A 21,461-nucleotide genomic window follows, 5' to 3' on the forward strand; every position below is an offset into this window, starting at 1 on the left:
TGTCAGAAATAAATTCACTTTCTCTAGCAAAAAGCTCTTTTGTTCCACTCGAACAGTACAGAGGGCACAAGAGAAAATGTGTAAGATAAAGACTCTCTCATAATAGATAAGGTCCCTTTGACAGAAGCCTCAGAGAAGCAGATTCGCCCTTGGCCCAAACGCCCTTTAATGAAAGCCTGTATTATGTCTGCATGAAGTCTCTTAAGGACAGAAGAGCATGACTATAAGGAGCCAACAGGCCCACGGGCACCACCTGAGGATGAGGTCACATCCATATTTACCCACAATCCCAGCTGCAGGACACTGGGCTGGAGCGCAACGAGCAGTGGCCTTTCTGAAAATAAGAGAACATGGGGAGACGGGTAAACGTAACAATACAACAAAAGAGAGGAAAAAAAGAAAGAGAAATAGAAAGATATAGAAAGGTATATGCAGACAAAAGTAAAAGCATTCATTAAAACGCATCAGATTGTCTTCCTGTCCTATCAGCCGGCATCAAAACCATCTGCAATATAGAGAGGAACTACAAAGTGGATCCCGGGGCCTACAGAAGAGAGGTTTTGATCAGACTAATTAAAAGCCATTTTGTTTTAAACAAACAGACAAAACTCTAATTGGCTCTTTTCCATAAGAAAGGGAAGATGTTGAAAGTGAGAGAACGCACAGGGAAGATCAGAGGGACGCTCTCAGGCACAGGGGCTCGCACACACACGCACAAGCTTGATGAGACCACAGACAAAGAACATGCACATATACACACACAAAAGCAAATTGGCAAATACTTCCATGTATTGATGCATACGAGGAACAGCCAAAAAAATATATGATCAATCTTTATGGAATCCCATTACATGCTCCATAGGCTGCATAGAATTATCTTAACAGTCCCAAACAAAACCAAGCATACAGTAAATTTATCAAGGGGGTTCACATTTCCTCTATATCACAGAATAAAAGCTCTTGACTCTTTTAAGGGTAAAACTATCTCTGGTTTTGTTGAACACTGTAGTTGATGCACTGAGTTCAGAAAGCAAAACAGTAACGGTTACTAAGAGTTCTGCAAACAGGGATCAGTGAGTGCTGTTGCACACTTGGAGGGAGTGAACAGGGACAGGTCACTGTGTTACACTGACAGAAGACCATCCTAGATTCAAATCCTGACCATAATTGTTTAAGCATCCGAGCTCATGCAAAAAATAAATAAAATAAATAAATAAAATTACGTGTCTCCTTACATGTACAGTTTTGTGGCACTTCCAAGGTGAAATGTCCACTGTGTGGCGCTAAAATCAAGTAAATAATTTCGCAAACAGATGAGGTTAAGTTTAATGCTCTATCAAGCTTTCCAATCAACAAAACCAGAGACCAGGGGCGGACCGGCCATAGGGAGAACTGGGACTTTTCCCGGAGTGCCGGCCGCGAAACGGGGCTGAACGAGCCGTGATAAGCTGAAACAGGCCGCCGCGTAATGCAGAACAGGCCACAATAGGCTGAAGAGGCCAGCAAAATGGTGCCACAAAATGCCGAAGGGGGCCGCAATATGTAGGAAAGGACAGTGACACCACCCCCCCGCTCAACAACTTGCGAGTTTGAGCCAGTTTTCACGTAAAATCCAGGGCCGATTTCTCTTCCCAGTCCACCCCTGCCAGAGACTATTTGGCAGAGGTGGGCACTTCTATTAAAGGGGTCATGAATCAAATTTTCCTTGATATTTTAACATATAAGAGGTCATTCTACTATAAAAACATACCATAAATTTTAGAACTCAAAACTTAATCCCCAGTGCAATAAAAGTATTTATTGAAACCAAGCTGCAAAAACGCCTCGTTCAGTCCTTTCATGACTTCCCGAAAACATTAGGGGGCCCATTAATTCATGACCACCTCTACAACAACAACATCAATGCCTACTTTACATCATTGCACCCTTGGCCCCACCCACTGGTGCACCCTTCAGAAGTAGAGAGAGAGCTAGACAGATTGGACTTGCAAAACCGTAAGTAACAGTTTTATTCATGAATATTTCATGAATACTATGTTGTGATAGTTTAAGGTGCTGATGTGCTTGAGTGAACAGTTTAATATATTCTGATGCAATGTGTTGGGTGTGCTTTATGTGTAAACCCTGAAATTTAGTTTTATAATTTTGTGGAGCTTGTTCATTCTCTTCCGACTGAGTTTCAAATATGGCTGTATTCGAGGGGCTGCACAATGTTAGTTAATCGTAACATCGGCCGTTTATGTTTCATTTTTAAGGAGCCGCCGAGGCCAAAACTGAGCATTTCAAAAAGAGGGCCAGAGACAGGGTGGAAAATTATCATATATTAATAAATTATGACTGTTTTGGTGTAAAAAAAAAAAAAAAACTTAACTAACATTATCAGTGGACCACAAGGAATATAATAAAATAATTTAAAAAAGAGGATGTCATGGCCCCTTTAAAATGAATGGGAGAAATTGGAACGACCAACAGCCAATGGATGTAGATAATGAACACCCGCCTTACAGGTAAAAGAGTCAATCACCTTTTAGATACAGTCATCGCCTGTCAATCAACTCGAGATCTAGAGAAGCCAGAAAATTTTGTTTTTGTTTTTTAGTGATCTGAGCTAAAGAAGCACAATTTATGATACCAGCGTTGTCAGATTTTACTGCTGATTTTAAATATGTTCTTTGATCGTGATCTTGACCAACTCTTTTGGAGATCTCGGGCTTTCCCCGTTCAAGTAGATAGGAGCTATACTTAACTGCTGCTTGTTTACATGGAAAAATCGCTGCCCAGCCAGCCCGAAAGCATTCCAAAGATGGCCACCGAGAGGACTGACTTGCTTTGAAAGGGACTTTGACAAAACCTACCTTCCTACCCTAAACCTTACATCTAAAGCTTACCGATAGTATCATAAAAATCAACTGTGAGAAGAAAAAAGCAATTACTCAAGCAACCATGTCATTTTGTGGTGCTTCTATGACACTTTTGGGTCACGTGTCAACATTCACACTCTTCAGTACAACGTTCCTTTGCATCGCAAGTGTAGTTGAGCTACCTTGCAATTTGATCCCACAAACAACCTTATAAATGTATTTGGTAATGTAATGTTCATCTTTGTTATCTGTTATCAAAATGTAATAACTTGCTCTGCCTCTGAAATGACTTTCCTTATCGGCTGACACAAATCTACCTTTATTAACTCCTCAATTTCAATCCCTCCACCTGGCTAACCCTAAAATTTCACGTTCCAATCAATTCCCAATGTATAAAATCAAGTCCTGGCCTACATTTTTCCAGTTAAGTCCGATTACAGAAGTCACAGGAGTTTGTGAACAGCGTTTCATGTTAATATTATTGTCAAAATTGGCCTCAGCTCAAAGGACACTCACTGTGAAATCTGAACACAGTCACCGGCCAATCAGTATAGTTCTGAAAAACTCAGTGAAACACTCAAACACTCTTGTGCACACAAACAAAGCACAATAAATTGAACGACCCCCATGGGCATGTGAAAAATAAGCAAGGTTTCACAAAATACCAAACTAGGTCATTGATTTATTGGATGCAAAAATCCATAGTATTTTTCCTTTTGCTTTGGTCTCCAATCTTCCCATAAAGTAGAAAGTCAGAATCGTAAAGGGGGGCATACACACACACACACACACACACACTCTAATTTGACATTACATCTTCTCATATCAGCAGCTTCTCATATCCAAAAAATAAGGTTCAGTTATCTATATGATAATAGAACATGTTTGAAAAAACACAATATGAAGACACACACAATCATGTAAACATAAAAGCTCAAAATCTTGAGCCTAAATCATATGCGGTGCAATCTGCTCAATAAACGCCTCACGACTTTGTTTGTTTTCTTGTGCCGGGCTGCAAGACAATAAACGCCTCATGACAAAAACACCCATTCTTCTTTGTACTCTGGCTGAGACATCAGTACATGGATTGTGAGATTCAAGTATATTGATATTTATATGGCCACAAGAGGAGGACAATAGCTGCTTCAATACAGTAAAAAAAAAGTCTACACTGAAGATACAGATCTATATTTACCTACAGCCTATATGTGCAGATGGTTGTGTGAAATCAACCTGGCATGTTGTTCTTCTTTCGTTTCTGAAATTCAAAATCAACAATGGTGTTCTGCAATATGGGTTTTCATAAGAGAGAGAAAATCCCATTTTCATGCCACAAACACCTAATTGGAGTGGATTATTTGTGCCCTATTTGGCAGGGAGACAATAAATATGATGAATTCTTTGCTTTTAAAGTCTACATGTATCTTTGTCAAAAGTCTTAGGCCTGAGGCTTTTTAAGGTAGAAGTGTGGGAGGCAAATGCACTACACATTTCATGATGAGAGACAAAGGATGGAAGAAGACTAAAATGAAGATAAAGATGGTTAAAATAAGGGATAAACAAACAGAAGATATAGAGAAGATGAGGACGAAGAGGTGGAGGACAAAAAACAAAAAACAACGTAGTTCTACAATGTTTCAACATGAGCACACAGGAAATCGACATGTTGCTTGTGAAAGTTCCAGTACCCTGAAATCAACCCCATTGAGCTGAATTACTGACAAGTGCCATCCCCCATCAGGTTTTTTTTTTTTTTTTTTATCAATTCAAGCGTATGCACATTTTGATATTGCACGATCTCCGAGGCATGGGTTCTTGTCCTGTGGGAACTTGGAAGTAAACCTATTCACATAAACAATGGTTAGCATGATTTGGAGGTTGCATGTCAGCTCTAAAATTAAATTGTAAATTTAAATTTAAATTTTTACTTCACTGACAGTGAAGTTTAGGGTTGAGGTTAGGGTGTAGGTTTAATAATATATGCATTTCTGTTAATTATACTACATAATTTAAAACAAAAAGTACAACTCTCTTTTGGCGCCAGTCTGTGGGCATTTCATTCTGAAACTGGCACTCACATGAGCCCATACATTCAACAATACTTCCAGCTTTGGCCTTGGGGGGCAATTATTTGATTTTCGGTAAAGACAGACCAATTTCAGCAGCAAAACTTTCGACCTACTCTTGCCAAATTCACAGTGCGATCAGTCTGAATGTTTCTCTCAAGCACAGCTCATTTAAAGTCAACATGAAATGGCATTCGCAACCCATTCTATCTGAACTAGAAAACATACAGGGTGGTACAGATCATGTCACACATCCGAATAGAGCCAGGTGGTTGGATAGGAGGCGTTAAGATATAATACGAGGGTATGCTGATGTCAGCTGAAAAGCAAAGTCGTTTCAGAGCCAGAGAAAGTTTTTACATTTTGATGAAAGATTACAAAGACATTTCCTCTTTCGAAAAATAATACCAGAAGTGTGTATTAAGAAAGTAAATAAGGTCCATTTTAATTTCATGTTGACTTTCAACTCCATATTACATAATTTTCAGGTAAACATTTCAACACAGAGGTGAAGAGAAGAGTCGGAGCACAGGGTCAGCTGTACAACAAAGCTTCTTGAACAGACATAGACAGAGAACCTCTGTCACGATGATCACAGCAATAGATGCCACCAGCACTGGGGATCTAATCAGCAACTTTCTCAGCTGTAGTCCACTTTTAAAACAACACGTACTGAACAGCACCACACTGTTTCTTCCGTGTATCTTTATTCTTCTCCGCCCCGTCCATGGCTTCCTTTCAGACTAGATTCAGGTCAACAGCAACAAACACAGAGACTGTCTTTTCATCAGGCATTGTTTGGCTTGTGTCTTTCACACTAGGGAAACACAATCAGTGGGTAAGAAAAAAGACAAGGGAGACAGAGAGAGACCACAAAGGGATCTGATTTTTCTCTTGGCTCATGAAATGTATTATTAATCCAATTTTTACTAGGCCCTTAAATTTGGCGGAATAGGAGAGGGGGAAAAAAATTGCATTGAGCAAATTAATGAGGTAAACGTAATGATCTGAGATGATCAAAGGCAATCGGTGTTGAGCAAGTATAGACCACCAATTAGGAAAATAAGCCCAGGAATGGACTTAAATATGCACCACGGCAAACGATGAAAGACAGGGTCGGTGAGAACGTACTAATTTTCCTAAATGAAATAGTTGGGTTATGCAGTGAGATGACTCCAAGTGTGGTGGTTAAGGACAGAAAAGGGTTAGAGAAGAAACCTTGAAATCCCACAAGACTACAAGAACAATTGGATTTTAAAAGCCACAATGAGATGAGCTGCTATTCAGAAGACTCTTTTGAAAGAACGCTTGAGTGTCACAAATTTGACGCAACAAAATTGAAGAGAAAATAAATAAATGAATATACCAATTAATTTAACAAAGCCTTCATGGAATTTTGAACATGTTTCCTGGCCTTTGTAATGAAGAGCACCTTGTAACATCAACTCTTGATGTACATTCAGAGATACTCGCTTGTAGCTTTCAAATGACAAATGCTCATCATTATTATTCATTGTGATAAAAGCATGCCCTCTCATTTATCCTTGATTGATCAAAGTGTGAAGGCAACCCAGTCCTCACACACATCCACTTTCAACAGAGGACCTTTCAAGTGTTTCTGCATGAGAGAGGGGTATTGTCACCCAACGCTGGCCATCACAAACATTTTAAGAGAAGCTTGCTTTCATCCTCTACCACATCCAAACTCACATTCAGCTTGTAGTTTACTTTTAAGGACCATTCAGGTGGTAAAAGACCATTGGGGGACCTAATATGCAGTGATGTTAGAATAAAATCCCATTAAAACCTTGTATTAACATCTAATCACAATAAAAATAAAAAAAATAAAAAATAAAATTATATATATATATATGCACTCTTATCTCTGTCCTAGCTAGTACTTTTCTAACATAACTGAAACTTTGTATTGCAGAAGATTTGCTTATGTTGTATCCCTCCTCATTTTTTTGTCGCTTTGGATTAGGGATTAGCCAAATTTTGATTTGAAACGATTCCAGCACCAGTACTTCAAAATCAGTACTAAATCGATACTACAATCAACAAATAAAAAGCCTCAAATTTTTTATGAAATTACACAGAAAATTACTTGATTAAAAGAACTGCATAAAGTCTTTCAAATACAAATTATGCGTTTTCCATTTACATTTTTCTGGATTCCATGTTAAATGTTTTAATTAAATGTTATGATCAAATGGTGTTTAATCAAACTGATACATACAGTTTTAATCAAATAAAAATATAATAATTTTTTTTTTTTTTTACAAAACATTGCCATTTTATTTTTATTAATGCTGCACAACAGAGCTTCACACTATTAATGAAAACATTAATGAAAATAATCTGATGGCACAAGGCTGCTTACGTTTGTGATATTGCTTACAAATAATAATAATAATAATAATAATACAATCATTTAATACTACATAATTGTTATTATGAGTATTATTACTACTTTTTGAACATTACATTTTTATACAGTAGTTATATTTTTCTGTCTTTAATTTCATGCATCCATTTGAAGAGCTTTCATGTTAGCGGGAATTTTATTTTGACATACCTTTGAGTTATACCTGTTTTTACGGGTTAGTTATATCAAGCTTCCCATTAATGCTGGGAATCTCCCATCGTGACTCTCGAGTGTTAATTGTTAACAGCCATTTATACTCTAAACACATTGCATGAAAATTAAACACCAGCCGTGTGTGTTGAGTTTGTGTGAGTGTGTGTGCACGCGTGCCCATGTGTGTGTTTGTGTGTGTGGGAATCATATGACAGAGCAGCACCTCTTGTTCATTCTGTAGTGTGCAGCGCATGTGACTGTATATTATTTAATTAAATTACATCCTTCTGCTGTTTAATGATCACACTTGGCCAAATCCAGAGGTTTTTTTTATTTTATTTTCAAATTGTCATTGATTTCATCTCAAATTTGTCACATCTCATATAATTCTGCTAATGACAGCAAACTGTAATATGGTACCGAAATTAGCAATAAGATGATATCGTACCATTTACATTTTTTTGGTATCGCGATACTTCATTAGTACCGGTAAACCGCGCAACCCTACTTTGGATAAAAGCGTCTGCTAAATGAATACATGTAAAAAGAGCCACAAACAGGTGTAAACAGAATCCGAAACATTTTGTGATCGGATCATGCAGTCAAAAAACTGTAGTTAAAAAAAAAAAGCACACTGCATCCCTGACAGCAGTGAAGGACAGCCTTCTCACCTGTCAATCAATAATGGAGGCCCCCCATGATGTGTCACGTAACTACATTCACTTTTATGCACTACAGGACACTTGCCAGATTTGGTTGGATTTTCAATTTGACAGAAGAAAAGTTTGGAGCAATGTCTTACATGGCCAGATATATTTACAGGTACTTTTTAATTATGAACCGAACCAAAATCATGTGTGCACGGTATTCAAATACCAAAATCACTATTCGATTTTTCTGAACATCTGAACATTTAGAGGTCTTCAACCCGATCTGAGTCCAACGGTACCCGACAAACCTACAGGTTTTGGGCCAGGTTCGGGTCAGTTTATCAAGTAGGCTATAGGGCGAGTTACGGGCTGTTCAAACGTGCGTCGAGGCCATGTAAACACGCACTGGATGGACATCTTTGATCGTTGTGCCACAACTCACTGTTAAGTTTAAAAGAACTTTAATATTTATAAACGCATCTCGAGACACTTGTGTTCTGTTTCAACATTTGTTGCGCTGCATCTAGATTTTTCAGTTCAGGTGTCACAGATCAACATTCTGATGAAGCTCAGGTTGGAAAGAGGACTTAATGTGATTGTTACACATGATTCCAGATTGTTTTTCACCTGGCAAAGTTTTAGCGCTTGATAAACGGCAAATCAGTGTTTTTTCCCCTTTTGCTCTGATGTGCTGACAATAATTACACAGTTTCTATGCTGAATCATTTAAAAATCAAAGCATACCGAAGAAGTCCTATAATCTGTAGCATTCGCGGCCTCATGTAGAGTGAACATTCCTGGGCAGAATTACGTATTTTCCATTTATTAAGAATAGGCCTACTATGTTGCAGGCAGTGACAGAGATTATTTTTTACTTTAATGTGATTTTATCATTTGAATATTTATGTAGGCCTATTGTGCTATTTAGGCTCATAGCTCACGGTTAATGCGGTAAACCAAATATTACAAAGGTTACCGTGCACATATTTAGGGTATTAAGGCACCATCCACCAACATTAAATGCATGCAGGACAAGTCCTCTATACTGTTGCACGAATGCTGTCACTTATATGAATTTAAACCATCAGCTTTGTACACAGCCAGGATAAACTGCACATTATCTTTGTGTTTGGAAGCGTTTTGTAAATCAGACGCTGTTCTCTGTAGTCCTTTAAACAAATGCGCTGCACCTGTGAGAGGCAGATTACTTGAGCGTGCACTCGAGTGCCTGTGCTCACGCTGCTGTCGTCCATCACGCATTTGGCCGAACAAATGTTATTTCACATAAGGCTGACATTTACGTTGATTTATAATAGGCAAGGGTGTAGATTTGGCTTGAATATTGGGGGGTTGCAGCGTGAAGCATCTGCATTTTTCCATTGATTATGGTATAAATATTGCTTGTTTTGATTATTTGGGGGGGGGGGGGGGGGGGGAACTATGACCCTGATAATAGGTATTTCAAAATAAATAAATAATTGATTTAGAGCTCAGGGCCTTGTGGGTTTAGAGGCCTCTGGGCAATGGCCCAATCGGCCTGGTGGTTAATCTGTCCCTGTGTATGCCCATGGTACTCAACATGCGGCCCGCAGACCGCATCTGGCCCGCAGACCGTATTTTTGTGCGTGTCATGATGACTATTTGACAGTGACAATAGAACAGATCATATCTTCTTTTTATATGGTGTGTTGACATTTCACAAAATTGCATTGTTCTGCAGTATATGGCCTACTTGTAAAAGTGTGAATTTACTAAAAAAAAACCGACAATATACATTCATATATGATCATAATAATAATATATATCACGGGTTTTATAAAAAAAAAAAAATTACAAAAAAACGTTTTACCAGAATTAAGCTGTATATATATATATTATTTTTTTTTATATATAAGTTAATTACATGTCAATGATGTATTAAACAGTATATTTAGCATTGTCTACTCCCCTCATTAATATGAAAAATAAATTAAAATATTTTTTAATTAAATAAATAAAAGAATAATAATTAGTCTTTAAAAAAAGTGTGTGGCCCTCGAGGCAAAAAGGATCCTGCTTTCCGGCACCCCAGCTATCCAAAGTTGAGTACCCATGCTGTATGCAGTGACCAGTGTTGGGTAAGTTACTCTACTTCTATAAAATTTCAATCAGATCACTTTACTGATTACTTCTTTGAAAAAGTATTCACATTACTAAATACTTTACTTTTACATTACTTTCTAAAACACTTTTCACAGAACTAATTCAATATAATGTCTATATTTCCAACTTTAAAAACCAAAAGAAATTATAAAAAATGTGTTACCCAAGTAATGTAATTAATAATAATCAACTTAATTGAAAGTCAGCAACTTTAATCTGATTACTGGAATTTAAAATGTAATGTTAAACTGCCTTACTAAAAAAGTAATTTGATTACAGTAACTAATTGCTTTGTATTTAGATTACACCCAACACTGGCAGTGACAGAGATAATTTGCTTTGGATAATAGCATCTGCTTAATGAATAAATGTAAATGAACAAATGTAGATCATGCGAAGCACTCTGTTTATTTAATACAGGTACTTGACTAAAACTAAATATGAGCATTCTTCTTGAAGAAGGGGGAGAATAACTGCCAGGAATGACACTCAGATCCCATCCACCTAAACTCAAACACTGGACAGGACTAGAAAGAGTTCAGAAAGTGCTAAGAACCATTGAGCACACAACACAGATGCATGCTTAACCAATCAGAGAGCTGTATCAGCCGAACTGGGGCAGGGAGTGTGAGCATTATGGGTCATGCACAGCTGTGCGGATGTCCAGACCAAAGCCACCAGAGCGGTGGCCTGAGCACATGGCCAGTGCTTTGCTGCTGGGCTGCCTGAACAAACTCAGTCACTTTGTTCTCCCTGCTTTTTTTCTCATGATAATGACGACCTGTCCCAGATTTCGTGGTTATGAGAAGAATCACATCAGTAGTATGTCAAAACAAAATCACAATGCATTTGGCAGACAGTTTGCCAGAAGAGAGCAGTGGGGGGAGAAATCTCTCAATTTGCCAACAATTGAATATTTTATGGTTTTGTAAAGAAACTTAGTGTCTTTCATCCATTCTAATCCTGACCTCAAAATTGGAGTATTTTGGTTCCCAATCTATTTCTGCTGTTCCATAAGCCAGCTTCTGCATGGTTAAGTAGAGACAATGTTAAGACAAGCCTTTTAAGCCAATTAGCCTTATAATTCATATGTCTTGGCAAATTTATTCAGTGTAGTCCAAGATATGCCAGCGCTATCTTTAAACTGGCTTTTCGGAGAGAAAGAGAGAGAGAGAGAGAGAGAGCGAGTAAGAGAGAGAGAGAGAGAGAGAGAGAGCGAGCGAGCGAGTAAGAGAGAGAGAGAGAGAGAGAGCGAGCGAGCGAGTAAGAGAGAGAGAGAGAGAGAGAGAGAGAGAGAGAGGTGGGAGGACATGCAAGATTCTCTCCCCAGCACATGGTTAAGAGAGAGCGAAATGGTGAAAGAGATGGATGGAAAAAGGAAAAGTATGCTCTAGCAGGCCGCCACATGTTGAAGAATTTGTTTACCGCTTCCTGTCCTGTGATCAACACACAGTTCAAACGGACAACAGTGGAGACGTGGTGGGCGAGCAGGATTCGAATCTCCCTTCCGTTGTTCTAGGCATCCTTGAAGTCTAGAAACCTTTCAACCTTCGAATCTGCCCCTTTACATACATAGCCTGCCTAATGAATAGGAGGTGACGATGCATTTGTCAAAACAAAACAGAAAATCTTTGACAAGAAAAACCTGACAAGTCACTGGATGCAGAAATTCCCCCAAGAGGCACACAAAACTTCTCACAGTCTGCTTTCCTTTTCATTACTGAGTTACACTCAGTAACAGAGCTATGGGTTTTTAAGTGACTCAGTTCAGCTGTGGCTTCAGGGTTATGGACTGTACCTGGTCTATAATTCTGCTGTAGTTATATGTTGCATTTACGGAGTCTATTAAGTGATAAGCTGAAGAGCAATGTGAATTTATCTATCTGAATGAAGAGAGTAAATGAGTGGGAGAGAGAGAGACAGAGAGAGAGCATGCACAGTGATTTTTCTCTCCCTCCCTGCAATCGGAAACCAATCCCTGATTCTACATGGAGATAGGGAGAAACTCTGCGATTAACCCTGCCTAAAATAACTCTTACTGGCTGATATTTTTTATTTTTTTTCAGTGGGAGTTTCAGTCAAAGTTCTGGTACTAAAAAGAACATAATACAGGATTAATGCCTGGATATATTCAATTACAAAATTTTAAATGTCAGTCAAGAAAGTCAGTTTGGGTTACACTTTATTTACAGTGTCCTTGTTACGGTGTAATTACACAAGTAATTACTGAGTAATATTAATTAACAACATGTACTTACTATAGGTTTAGGGTTTTGGTTTGGATTAGGGTTAGTTACAGGTAATTATGCATACTATACTGTTACTATTATAGTCAGTATATGTAATATGTGCAACAAGGACACTGTAAAATAAAGTGTTACCTCAGTTTGTTTTGATGAATGAGAAACATGAAATTCTGTCCCATTTTATAACATGAAAACACTCATTATACAAATTATGACAGAATTATGAGGCTGGAGACACCTTAAGAACACCACAAGGCTTTGTGCTTAATAGCCAAAAATTGTTCTTGAGTAAAGTATTTATAAAACGTTTGCCAGAAATGAAGCATTTGCCAGAAAAGGAACAGTCCCGGCAACTTTCAGCAGGACCCCACTTACAAAGTAAACTTAAGAACTGGTTGATAGCATTGAAGAAACTCACTAAGAGCATTATGAATTTCCGTCAGAATTTCAAACCCTGTGAATCTTTAAACCCTTATTTCTTCCTACATTTTTATTCCTATAACAAATTATATAAATCACACAATCTGATTGTCTGAATATTTTATCACAACGTTTATGAATCTGTGAGCAATGCAATCAATCACTAACCTATTAAAGTCCATACAGTAATATATGAGTTAATAAAGTAAATGACTTCTCTCAAAATTAGTCAGTGTTAATATTTCATAAGAGTGAACTCAACATCTGGACTTTATGGTGACACGGTCCATTCTTACAGTTATGTTCTGTGTTAGAGCAGTAATGTGCCTTATAAAGTTTATCTGTATATTTTGTATTACATATCATTTTTATGTTTTCTGTACAGCTTTGTGTGAGTGCATCATACCTGAAATTACTTAAAACAGGAAGGTACACAGGGGAGTAGATTTCGGGGTGGGGGGTGGGGGTAACCCCCTCCCAATAATAAAAACAAGCAACAACCCCAATATTTATACCATGACTTTAAGCTGCACATCACAAAGTCCTGTTCTCTTGACAGCCAACCATGCAATTGTGAGGAAGAATTTATGACTTGTTTATTTTAACAAACTTGGATGCCAATTGAATTATGAACTTCATAAAGTTTCATTTTAGAAGTCAAGGAATATTTATCTCATTTAAATGCCAAACCTGATAATATATCCTATTATTCAAGAGCCTCTTAGGTTCAATTTAGAAAATGATGTTTGCCCAAATTATGATTAAGTGCATTTCAAAGAAACAATTGAGACAAATCCTTCAGTGGGAAGAATGTCCTGCTCTTATTAAGAAATGGGAGAAACTTCAAGTTAGCCTATAGGCTACTGCAACATTTTGAAGGTTTACTGTAAATAAAAATATCTTGTGCAAGTTTTAAAAAGTGGAGCTATATGCATTTTTTAAATATGCACATTAAATTAAAAGTAGGCTAAGTGATCTACAATTCGACAAGGAGCTGTTGAAAATGGTTAAAATGACAGCATTTGGATTGAAGTCTGCTGTTGAAGGCAGGAATGGATGTAGAAACTGTTGATTGGAAGGTAACGCGCTCTAATCCCCGCTGGATTACTGTGCCAATGGAATGGGGAAAGATCGCAATAGCTCAAACCCCATCCGACACTTCCAGCGGTGCCCGTTAACGGCGCTCAACAACAAGCAGTAACGCGAGCCCAGCTCCCCGCGCGCTTAAACCGATCACGGCGACATAAAGTTCAATGCGATGTCAAATTACTCACCTTATTTTGTGTACCGCGTCGTCCACGTGTCTCGAAGGAAAACGACCATCCGTTCCGGGCGGGAGAGGTGAAAAGGGTCGTGATGTTTTATTTGGGGTTGATTTGCGCTGGTCTCTCAAGGACGAGGTGAAATCCCAGGGCTGGTCACACACAAACAACAACGCCACATCAAATTACAAAAGGCACAGACTTGCGCCAACCTTAGCGCCAATGCTCGGTTGAGCAAAGCAAATGTGTCAAAACTGGACCATTTAAATCCAACACACTGGGCTTGGCTATGTGCATATGCAGTTTTACATGTGCGCGCGCTCTACCTGAGGCGCATCGCGAGGTACAGGCTAAAAGACACCACGTTTGTACTTCAAGAGCTGTCAGAATATAAACGTTGCCATCCGAGTTTCTCATTCAGGGAATGTGGTTGTAAGAATATTTCCAGCTAAATGTAGGCTACAAGTCATTCCGAGCGCGAGAAGTGCATTTGTGTGTGGAGAGAAAATATGTCACAGACCGGAATGTTTAAATTTAGGTGTCTGTTTTGACACACTTTATTATCATTCATTCACTGTTGTCCTCAGCTGCTCTTGAACGCCTTTTAACTGGGGTGTAATCAGAGCGAGCCCCTCCAGATGCCTTGTAATAGCGCATATGCAGTCGCTTTTCCCACGCGCGCCCAAGCTGTTTTTAAACGCCTGTCAAGTCACGCGCTGGGGCATAGTCATTCGTGTTACCTACGCCACACAATAATGAAATTAAACAACACGAAAGTGCTTGGAAAGTCCTTTAAAATATACACGTTTTATTTGCTTACAAGCAAACATTAGAGTAAACATGAAGAAACTGTTGCAATTATATTCTGTTTATCCGGAACTATCGGTCAATGCCTTCATTGTTTCGTTTGACCGTTATTATAAACCAAACAAAATACTTGGCATGTCAGTGCGTTTTCGGAAATATTCACGAACTTTTAATGCTTGCAAATCTGCAGATGTTTAATTCCTGAAATGGCATTTGCTTTCCTGCTATTCATTTGATCTCATCTATCCCCACAAATATCCGTGGTTTATTCAATAAGGTCTACATTTCATGCGATTCATTTTTTAAGTGAAAAATTACATTTCATGGAGCTTTTGGTCGGTTTTATTCAATGATAAAAAGAAATGATAAAACACAATATCTAATTACAAATGTAATTCGCTTACTTTAGTTCGTTATGGCTCACTTGACTGCGTAACATCTACCTTATCAAGATGGAAAGACTAGAAGTTTGTTGAAGTAGGTTATCATCACATTCTGTCAAGTTTGATGCGCGCTTCACCTGCACGCGCATCTCAGGTCCCAATGCGCGCGCCACAGAACATGCGCTGTAAGTCAAATGACTTATTCAAAACAGAAATATGGAAGAACAATTAATATACTGTATAACTCTAGTAATTTCAATGAAAAATGCAGCATGTTTGCTGTATTCGATGGCCTCAATTTTTAAAAGTCACACTTTCATTTTTACACAAATAAAAAGGGTTCAAAGCAATGAACTTGAACCAAAACAGTTTAGGTTATGTGAAGAAAAATTTGAATGTGTAAAAACTTGAGGAGAACTTGTATAATTGCATTTACTTGCACTCCTAATGTCAAAGTGGGCATTTCAATCGGCCACGTTTATTAAAAGCCGAAGAAAACCTTGTGTTGTCGTTTGTTCTGCGGGTGTCACGAAAACAGATGAACGACTGGTTGTTAATATTTGCCAATTGAAATGACATTGCTGTTATTGTTCAATGTATTTAGATGAACACCAAAGTCAAGGCTCAGAAAATAAAGGGAGCGAGCATAATTGAGGTATTTTCGTTATGTTGTGGGTTCACAAAACAAGAATGAGTAAGGCTGTTTCTGAGGAAATTTGTTAAGGGCAGTTATTCAGGGTGAAATCACGGCACCATGTCATTATTTATTTCCTGCAAACGCGGCCAGAGCTACTTATGGATGTCAAATGTTACAGTTAACATCTTCATTTATTGCGATATATATATATATATATATATATATATATATATATATAAACCGTATGCTTAATCTTTAAAAAGAAGTCTACCTTTGAAGATTGCAAACAATATTGCATTCCGAAATGTCTCTTGTAGGCTACTATTAATAATACTTATCTAAGCTGCTGTAAATTCCCTTATATTACTGTATGCAACATGCATGTGTATTTTTAACACAGCATATACGGCAGGAAGGTACAGAAAGAATTGTAAATCAGGCTTGAATGGATATTTTAACACAGAATTCATTGCTCAAAAATGGGCGTAGCTGACCTCTAGCGGCGGATGAGTATTATTACTGGTAATTAATAGATATTCATTGACCTCTCTCTCTCTCTCTCTCTCTCACACACACACACACACACACACACACAACGTCGGAAACATGGATCAATCTGTTCTATTCCAAACAAAAGAATGAAGGAAGCAGTTTGAAAAAGGTACGCAAAGTTATGCATCCTGCGTCCTGTTCATTCTCAACCATATCAGCGTTTTCCATCCGAGAAACTGCTTGAAACTAATTGCTCAATTTATTAATCACTGACACACTCGATTAATTCATTTTACTCTTTCCTGTGACAGACTGAATGAATATGCAGGATGGTGACATTACATGAAACCACATACTGTTACAAATTAAAAAAAATTTTTCCCCTCTAAATTCCATATAGGCCTATTAAGGCACAATCTGCTCAAATATATTTATATATGATTATTTGATTATTATATAATCATATATATTATTTGATCATATATAAATATGATTATTATTCTCAAAAATTAAGTGATAAAATGAGGCATGTAAAACAGTTCCACTGATAAACAATTATTGGATACAATACATGGAAGAAATACTGTATAAACAAAAGTCTGAAGCTGTCAGTAAATGCAACCACTTAATTTACTGTATCACTGAATGGCTTTATTAAAATCAAACATCTGTTCTAGCACAAAAGCAAAAAGGCCAGTTCAGGTTCTCCTTGTAAGTGTTGCCGGAAATGTGCAATTTTTGTCTCATATTGTTATAAATGCCCCTGCTGAAATGTTCATTTTGGGTTATTGGATGTTATATATATTATTTACATATTATTTGTTATGGTTTAAAGTCTTTTGGGTTTTGGGACCTACATTTGGGACCTATATCTGAAGATGGGAATCTGTTAATCTTCCAGACCACCTTTTCTTCTATATCTAAATAGCCTATCTGTATTATAGGCACAGTGATTAATGCTGAGGGGATTTAGAGAGGAGGATACAAATGCAGACAGTCTCTCATCAGCCCATATCAAACAGCCTGGGAGATGTTTCATATATGGGTGTATTTGGTCTCCAGCTTACAGCTGTCTACTTAAAGCTTCATTACTAAAGAATCATTTGGAGGGGGGAGCAAGCATCTCTTGATAGAGTGAGTGACTAATAACTAAAGCTGACAGCAAGCGCAAAAAATGCGCACACACGAGCACACACACAGGGCGAGTGACAAGACCACTCTGTGTGCACAACAGAGAAGTCAAACGTGACATATTCTAGCTGGCGGTGGGATAAAACTCAATCAACCTAAACCGTCTTCCTTCTTTGCGGGTGCACACACACACACACACACACACACACACACACACACACACACACACACACACACACACCACACACACCACACACACACACACACACACACACACCACACACAAGCATATGCAAAATTAAAGGGATGGTTCACCCAAAAATGAACATTCTGTCATCATATATTCACCCTCATGTTTTAATCTGCAGAACACCAAAGGAGAACTTTAGCAGAATGTCCAAGCTGCATTCTTCCATATAATGAAAGTGGATGGGGACAAGTGGCTGTCAAGCTCTGAAAAAGCACAATAAAAGCATCATAAAAGTAGCCCATATGATTTGTGCACAATATTCCAAGTCTTCTGAAGGCATATGATAGCTTTGTGTGAGGAACAGACTGACAGTTTAGTCTTTATTCACTGAAAATCTTGCCCGACTATCACCGTCAACAATCACTTTCGCTGCATTTGACATTCTGCTATAAATATTCCTTTTGTGTTCCACAAAACACATAGAGGTTTCAAACAACATGAGTATAAGTAAACAATGACAGAATTTTAATTTATGCATGAACTATTCCTTTAAGGTGATCTCACACCAATAATAACAATATCACACATTGTCCAGACAGTGTGCAGTATTTAGCAAGTGATCAGACTTGAGTGATTACTTTGCAAATGCCACCAATAAAACTGATACCTCACCTCTCCAGGTAAAACAGCAGCCCCACAACCCTGTTTGCTGCATCAGGGAGCAGCAGAGACAGAGAGACAGATTGTGTGAGAGTTGTGTCTAATCCCCATAAGCATCATGGCAGCAGCTGCTGCGTACAGAAAAGGGGGCTGGGGGGGTTACAGTTTGCAAAAGAGAAACACACTCTTCTCCAGGCGGATCTCATTCAGTCCTGTTCTGAACGTATGTTCTATGTGATTTTGCCTTGACCTCAAGGTTACTGGGAACAGTGGGATATGTCTTTATCTGGAGAATCTACTGGACCGTATTGTACTATACAGTATTTTAATACAAAAACAACAGTAAGTTTTGTCAAGAGAGCATGCCGTGCCATGCAACTACCCAACTAAGCTGGCAATGTTTTGTAATATATACTGCTGTGCAAAGGCAAAATGCACTAAATGCACTTTTTTTTGTCAAAACTCTTCGGGTCTCTTAGGATGCACAAATATGATGATCCCCTTGCGAGGGACCCCATTCCTAAAAAATAAAGGTGTATAGACGAAATTACAGTTAACAAACAAACTCGTTATGTTCAGCGACAGCTCTTCCGGGTTCTTTTGACACTGCCAAAAAGAACTGCTGTCAATGGGTACTTCACTCAAAATGAGCTGAAAATGCCCAAAAAAGTGTTGTTTGTGGGGTTGAAACACCTAGTTTCCAACAGATTCTTGGATTTGGGCTTCTTTAAATGTCCATCAGGATCGCTGGATCAGGCAAAAATTATCTGCTCTAATAAAACCCAATTCCCCCACAGCTGCTGTTGGTAAAAGAATATGTGAATAAAAGTAATGCAATACTTCTAAAATCATGTCTTTGCAGTTGTTTTGACTGAAGTTATAATATTAATATTTACTGTATGTGGATCAATGATTTAAGATGCATATTGCATGTCTCATGGTAGTTTTTGTTTTTATATACCGCATTTCTCAGGCTTTACAAGTGTGCTAAACGTGTGAGGATGTCTTTTCATTAACCTGTTACAGTGCATGACTTTTTCATACAGGCCTATTTGACCAAGTCAACACGTTTTGCTGATTGTTTAGAAATAACCAACATGTATTTCTTTACTGTAAACCATAGATGTCCTTTTATAATAACTTTTATTAATGTTAACAAACATTATTACATTATATCATGTTTAAAAGATTATTAAAACTGAAGCGCTGCTCAAAACCTCCATTGAAATCTGCTGCTCAATAGAACCTTGATGCGCGGTCACCTGCGGTTTGACATTACAGTAATTTCCTCTATAAATATCAATTTACTAAGTGAGCAAAAATAGTATATTATAAATGTATAATACTAAAAGGCAAATGGCTTTTATATTTTCATTGTACTAAAGTCAAAAGAAATGATATGTAAAATATTTACTTTGCATTAAGCTGACAGTGTATGTTTTCAGAGTAAATTTACATTTATAAACCTGAGGAGTAAGGTTTTATATTCAATTTAAATGTATTAGTAGCCTATAGGAACCTGAATGAAACAGTGGTTAAATTTGATGTTAAAATACATTTTTTTTTTTTTTTTTTTAAATTAAGAAATTAACATTTCTTAAATTTTCTGTGCAGCTCATATCACCCTCTTGTGGCCCCCCAGTTTTAAAACCCCCGTCTTAGGTTATGATCTGTTCTGTAACAGACTTCTTATTAATTTTAGTAATCCACATTTGGCTGGACAATAAAAGACTCTGAAGCTATTTAACATAGTGTCACATTTGCCATAGTTTTAGTGTGCCAGTTGATTTTATTTGGGAAAAATATTAACTTATTATTTTCCATCAATTTTCTCTCTTTAATATAGGTTCTATATGCCTCTGAAGTTGTGGCAGAATGTTACAGCAGCTCAACATAATCTCAAAATGAAGATCTTTTAGTCCCAAGCCAGTCTATCGACTGTTCATCTCAGTGTAAAATCTGCCAAACTTTCAAAGCATTGAAACTGACCTGCATATGACAATGGAATGGCTGGAACATAATGTGATTCTGTAAACATCTGATAACTTCCACCCTGTGTGATAAAGCGAAAAATTCCGGATAAACAATCCTGTTTATGACCTGGAAAAGTTCTGGTCATGCTAGGCTTTTTTGTTGCATTCTGTTTTTGTTTGCACTCCTCGGCGCCGAGATCTCGTCAATCTTTCACCATTCAAGCTGTTTAAAAGGTGGACGATTTATGGTTAGCAAGGCATGGCAGACGGGGCTGAGGTCACACCATATCAGCCAGCGACAATGGCCATTGTTCATGCGTCCAACAGGAAGTCGCTGTGTGGGACTTCCTGCGGCTGATACCTAGGGCTGAGGCAGGAGGGACAGGGGTGGGGTGGTAGCCAGGCAGCCCATGGTTGATCACATTGTTCCAGGTAGTATCTCATAGTAACGTCGGTCCCTTGGGACTATGTGTTTTCCACCAAAGAGCCCCAGTCCCACAGCCTTAATATAGAGCTGAATACAGTCCCGTCGGAACCAACATATTCTCCCAGAGTGTGTGCGCATGCAAGTTAGTAAAAACGGAGAAGGACACAAATACACAAACACAAAATTACACCAGGGGTTGTATATTGTTTCCTCCGAAGAATTCAGACCAACTTTGCAATGTTCTGTTTGCCATGACAAGACGTCAGCATTTTATGTTCTCTGTGCACATAAAATATTTCTCTTCATTGTTTATGTCCACCTGTTGATACCTTTAGGTTTGTGTTTCATTTGTCCTTTGTGGAGAAAGTGTCTATACTATGAGAAAATAGGAATGCCCACTAAATGGAAAAATAACAACTTTGATCATTCCTTTCAGATACATTTCTATATTCACCAGATTACGTGTAACAAGGGAATAATCTGCCGCATTCTCCAGTGATGAAGACCCTTTGACCACTAAAGTGTGTTCT

General features: G+C 38.0%; 1 protein-coding gene across 3 annotated transcripts in view; it reads right to left on the reverse strand.

Moving 5' to 3' along the window:
• The window catches only part of LOC127436639 (transcription factor SOX-5-like), a 318,833-nt gene extending 303,257 nt beyond the window's left edge, over positions 1-15,576 (reverse strand). The window contains exons 1-2 of one of the 3 annotated variants that reach the window (XM_051690889.1): positions 15,443-15,576; positions 14,244-14,383 (exon numbers count right to left, since the gene is read on the reverse strand). The gene's annotated coding sequence lies outside the window, so the exon portion shown is untranslated. Of the gene's footprint in view, positions 1-14,243; positions 14,384-14,443; positions 14,565-15,442 lie in introns of those variants that run through there. The other 2 variants (XM_051690891.1, XM_051690890.1) reach the window with 2 other exon arrangements.
• Between the last annotated feature and the right edge of the window lie 5,885 nt (positions 15,577-21,461).

This window comes from Myxocyprinus asiaticus, chromosome 47 (assembly GCF_019703515.2).
Source record: "Myxocyprinus asiaticus isolate MX2 ecotype Aquarium Trade chromosome 47, UBuf_Myxa_2, whole genome shotgun sequence".
NCBI classification, from domain to species: Eukaryota; Metazoa; Chordata; class Actinopteri; order Cypriniformes; family Catostomidae; genus Myxocyprinus; species Myxocyprinus asiaticus.